Raw genomic sequence first — 6000 nt, 5'->3', positions numbered from 1 at the left:
CATGGTGGTGGTAGTATTATGCTCTGGGCCTGTTTCGCTGCCAATGGAACTGGTGCTTTACAGAGAGTGAATGGGACAATGAAAAAGGAAGATTGCCTCCAAATTCTTCAGGACAATCTAAAATCATTAGCCCGGAAGTTGGGTCTTGGGCACAACAGGACAATGACCCCAAATACACATCAAAAGAGGTAAATGAATGGCTAAATCAGACTAGAATGAAGGTTTTAGAATGGCCTTCCCAAAGTCCTGACTTAAACGTGTGGACAATGCTGAAGAAACAAGTCCATGTCAGAAACCAACACGTTTAGCTGAACTGCACCAATTTTGTCAAGAGGAGTGGTCAAACAATGTAAGCAGAAGCGTGTGGATGGCTACCAAAATCGCCTTATTGCAGTGAAACTTGCCAAGGGACATGGAAGCTAATATTAACATTGCAGACTTTAAGCAGCACTTTTTCCCCTACACTTTGAACCCTGTGACTTAAAAAACAGTGCAGCTTATATATAGATTTTTCTTTGCTGACGGCCATCATGCAAATATTTAAAAAAAACAAAAAAACAAGCAGACACTGAATAAGTGTGTTATTGTTTGTGCCATGGCGTCATTTTTACATGACTTCATTGCCCTTCTGTTTAGACTGAGCTTTGACCAGGAAGTTAGAATGTAACTTGTCTCTTCTGGTCAACCATAGCGTTTCTACTCGTATGGATTCTTCATCCATCACTCTAAGCAAGGTTTGTAAGTTTTACAATATAGCTAAAACAACTCTTACTTAAGAAACCATCCCATGTGTGATGTCTGTTGGAGTGTTTTCATGCATATTTGTACGTGCTATCGCAATGAAAGGAAGCTAACATCATTAGCTAATATGCTAACAATTTTACAAGCGCCTGTGTTTGTATTAACTTACAACGGCATTATTTTTGTATTAGGTCAGTTTCACAAATCCTCAGTAAATTTGCCAAAACACCACCGTGGAGTTATTCAGTCTGTTTAGCTGATTAGAGAGCTAGCTTGCGCAGCTCGTGGGTCCATGACGATGACTTCTGTTTTGTTTAATCGGCCGTTTTACTGCCCGCTACAGTAAATCAGGCATGTAAGTACACATTTACTAAATATTTATGCGTAAATAACTCATTTCACAAGGAACATGTCAGTGGTGCAGCTAATTCATGGGGAAAAAAAATATTTTCTTCTAAAATGTTACGGGTGTCACTTAAATACCAGCACACTATATAGTCCGGAGAATACGCTAAATTACGCATATGAAATAAAGATATTTGTTGTCGCATTTAGATGTATTGTCTGGTTATTTCCGCATAGTGTTCATGTTGTGGTGGCCGGGTGATGCTTGGAGGATGCTCCGGGCTATGAGTGAGTACTGTAATTTACGGAAGAACATAACTACAGGCCACTGAAATGGTGACTAAATGGCTGTTATTTCATGTTCGGAAGGCTCTAATTATAGATAATAATATATATTTTTCGAAGACTGTAAACAGTTTTTAATGCTCTATGAAAATATTCTATACAAGTGGGCGAAGGGTGCTGGATATGGATAATAACTAAATTGATCATTCTAAAACGTCAACGTGAAAAATATTGTTCCGATTAAAAATGTTTGCAGCACAGAGGTAGCACAAACAATAGGGACAAGTTTGGGGAGGTTTTGGGGCTGGTAATGAATTATGAAGCATTAATAACATACCAAATATAATTGGACAAACAAATGTTTGCATCACAATCTAGCAGAAAAATATATGTATATATTATATTGTGTAAACCAGGGGTGCCCACACTTTTTCTGCAGGCGAGCTACTTTTCAATTGACATACTCGAGGGGATCTACCTCATTTATATATATCATTTATATGTATTTATTTATGAAAGAGACATTTTTGTAAACAAGTTAAATGTGTTTAATGATAATACAAGCATGTGTAACACATATAGATGTCTTTCTTTCACAAAGACAAGAATATAAGTTGGTGTATTACCTGATTCTGATGACTTGCATTGATTGGAATCAGACAGTAATGATGACAACGCCCACATTTTCAAATGGAGGAGAAAAAAAGTTGTCCTTTCTGTACAATACCACATGAAAGTGGTTGCTTTTTGGCATCTAATTCATCCAGCTTCCATACACTTTACAAGAAAAACATTGGCGGCAAATTCCGTAGCTTGCTTGATTGACATTCACGGCACCCGAGGGTCTTGTGAGATGACGCTGGCTGCTGCCAGTTCATTATTATGAACAAATGACAGAGAGGAAGGCGAGAAACGCTTTTTATTTCAACAGACTTTCGCGCCGTCACTTCCGTCAAAACTCTAAAGGCCGATTGCACATTTCCTATCTTCACAATAAAAGCCCTGCTTCATGCTGCCTGCGCTAACAAAATAAGAGTCTCGGAAAGCTGGCGTGCACAAGTGATGTGCACGCCAGCTTTCTGAGGGATCGCTTGTGCACGCCAGTTTTCCCAGACTCTGTATTTAGTTAGCGCAGGCAGCATGAAGCAGGGCTTTTATTGTGAAGATAGGAAATGTGCAGTCGGCCTTTAGAGTTTTGACGGAAGGTACGGCGCGAGAGTCTGTTGAAATAAAAAGTGTTTCTCGCCTTCCTCTCGGTCATATTTTCATAATAATGATCTTGCAGCAGCCAGCGTCATCTCACAAGACCCTCCGGTACCGTGAATGTCATTTAAGTGACGTCTTGGTGAAGATTGATGATCACTCATTTTTAGGTCTATTTTTTTTTAAAGTCTGGCTCGAGATCGACTGACACACCCCCCGCGGTCGACTGGTAGCTCGCGATCGACGTAATGGGCACCCCTGCTGTAAACAATGCATACCGAGGCACCATGAATTGATTTACATGGACCCCGACTAAAACAAGTTAAAAAACTTAGTCGGGTGTCACCATTTAGTGGTCAATTGTACGGAATATGTACTGTACTGTGCAATCTACTAATAAAAGTTTCAATCAATCAATCAAAAAAAAAAAACAACACACGTCATGCTAGCAGCGACCAGGCTACGATAGACTGACCACACCTCCTCTTTTCACCGGATAGGTCCTCTTTTGCGGGGCTGTCTGGGTGGAGTTTCTTAAATGCTTTGAATGTCCGGCATTTTAAGTTAGGGTTGCGTGTATTTTCAATGTACGTTCAGGGTTAAGAAGGCGTTAAAAACAAAACACATTATGCGCAGCAACATTTGTGAGGGAGGGGCAGAGAGCGAGAGAGTTATGATAAACGCGCATGCGTCGCCAAGCTCTGCTTTTTACCCATAGATTTATTACATTTTTTTTTAATCATCTATAGCATCGGTGTCAAAAGTGTGCCCCGGACGCCATTTGCGGAGCACAGTTAATGTTTTAAAGGCCCACGACACATTCTAAAAATACTAAAAAAACAAAACAAAAACAAACAAAAGTCAAATAAAAAAGCTTAAAGGCTAAATGTCATTTAGAAAAAGTTGCACTGTTGACTAATAAAACAAAGCTGTTTTTTTTTCAAACTGTCATTGCTCAAAACATAATATTGACTCACAATCAATGTTATTATGAATTATTGACTAACAGAGGTTCCCATTACTTCACATCAAATATTCCACTAAGAAAAATATTTTTGGTGGAAGATTTTGTAAATTTGGTAAATAAATAACCCAAAAAATGTATCTTTTGTTGTTTTCTTACTGTACCGAAAATTAACCAAACCGTGACCTCTGAACCGAGGTACATACAGAACCAAAATTTTTGTGTACCGTTACACCCCTAATATATATATATATATATATATATATATATATATATATATATATATATATATATATATATATACATACACACACACACACATATGTATGTATATATATATATATATATATATATATGTATATATATATATATATATATATACACACACACACACACATACATACATACAAACATATACATATATATGTACATACATATACAAATATATGTATATGTAAAATTTTACCCATCACGCAATATCCCGAAAAACGGCTTCAAAGTGCCTGATTTTAACCGTCATTATATCCACCCGTCTATTGTCCTGTGACGTCACAGCGTGACCACATAGAAACAAGCATGGCGGATAGAACAGAAAGGTATAGCGATATTAGCTCGGATTCAGACTTGGATTTCAGCGGTTTAAGCGATTCAACAGATTATGCATGTATTGAAACGGATGGTTGGGGTGTGGAGGCAGGTAGCAAAAACAAAATTGAAGAAGAAACTGAAGCTATTAAACGATATCACGACAAGCGGCACGGGAGGAAGCGAAGACGAATACGGCGATCGCCTTCCAACCAACGATTGGTATGTGTTTGTTTGGCATTAAAGGGGAACATTATCACCAGACCTATGTAAGCGTCAATATATTAAATATAGCATAAATATAATATTCATTCACACCAGGTGTGAATGAATGCTGGGTTCCCACTTCTCTGTGAGCGCTTTGAGTATATGACAATAGAAAAGCGCGATATAAATCTAATCCATTATTATTATTATTATTATTATTATTATTATTATTATATACCTTAATGTTGCAGAAAAAAGACCATATGTTTTTTTAACCGATTTCAGAACTCTAAGAGGGTGAATTTGGCGATGTAAACTCTTTTTCAATTGTTCGCTGTCGGAGTGATGACGTCACAACGTGAAGCAATCCGCCATTTTCTCAAACACATTACACACACCAAGTCAAATCAGCTCGGTTATTTTCCGTTTTTTCGACTGTTTTCCGTACCTTGGAGACATCATGCCTCGTCGGAGGGTGTAACAACACCATCAGGCACGGATTCAAGTTGCACCACTGGCCAAAAGATGCGAGAGTGGCAAGAAATTGGACGCACATTTTACCGACGACAGCTACGCTAGGAGAGAGATGGCAAAGGGGAGTTTTGTTGATGTTATTGACTTATGTGCTAATCAGACATATTTGTTCACGGCATGACTACAAGCTAATCGATGCTAACATGCTATTTAGGCTAGCTGTATGTACATATTGCATCATTATGCCTCATTTGTAGCTATATTTGCATCCAGCCTTTCCCTCCACCCACATTTAATGCCAAACAAACACATACCAATCGACAGATTCAAGTTGCACCAGTGGTCAAAAGATGCAATCGTTGGTTGGAAAGTGATCGCTGAATTCGTCCTCGTTGCCGCTGTCCGTCGTGATATGGCTCAAAAGCTTCAGTTTTTTCTTCAATTTCATTTTCGCTATCTGCCTCCACACTCCAACCATCCGTTTCAATACATGCGTAATCTGTTGAATCGCTTACGGCGCTGAAATCCGTGTCTGAATCCGAGCTATTATCGCCATACCGTTCTTTGCTATCCGCCATGTTTGTTTCTGGTGGCTTCACGCAGTGACGTCACAGGACAATAGACGGGTGGATATACCGATGGTGAAAATCAGGCAATTTGAAGCCGTTTTACGTGATATTGCATGATGGGTAAAATTTTGAGAAACTTCGAAAGATAAAATAAGCCACTGGGAACTGATTTTTATTGGTTTTAATCCTTCTGAAATTGTGATAATGTTCCCCTTTAAAACACACCTGTGTGCACAGTATGTTATACATCTGTTAAAACTACACTGAATCATGTGATGTCATGCCTGCCTATTAATACCTACCTATGATCTTCTTATGGACATTTGTTTACAAAAATAAAACCTGATTTTCCTGCAGGAACAGGTGAAGCCTGGAGAGGCTAACAGCAGTCCTGTGGAGCCGGAATCAGGCCAAGAAGAAGGCCCCAAAAAGAAGAACAACATCTGCCACACTGGTGAATCTGCCGGGGAAGACATTCACTGAGGTCAGAGTTGCTACCAAATCAGTCAGTATCAGTGCTGAGGAGCAGCTGAAGAAGTATTTAGAAGAACCTGCACTCTCTCTCACAGAAGAACCCCTTGACTGCTGGAAGTTTAAAGGGGAACATTATCAGCAGACCTATGTAAG

At 39.0% G+C, this 6000-nt stretch overlaps 1 protein-coding gene across 1 annotated transcript in view; it reads right to left on the bottom strand.

Annotated features, from left to right (window-relative positions):
• Nucleotides 1-6000, bottom strand: part of LOC133544942 (zinc finger protein 142-like) — a 79161-nt gene that overhangs the window by 2622 nt on the left and 70539 nt on the right. The gene's annotated exons all lie outside the window — the stretch shown is intronic.

This window comes from Nerophis ophidion, linkage group LG28 (assembly GCF_033978795.1).
Source record: "Nerophis ophidion isolate RoL-2023_Sa linkage group LG28, RoL_Noph_v1.0, whole genome shotgun sequence".
NCBI classification, from domain to species: Eukaryota; Metazoa; Chordata; class Actinopteri; order Syngnathiformes; family Syngnathidae; genus Nerophis; species Nerophis ophidion.
The sequence above is the reverse complement of the archived record's forward strand: the minus strand, read 5'-3'. Positions and strand labels throughout refer to the sequence as shown.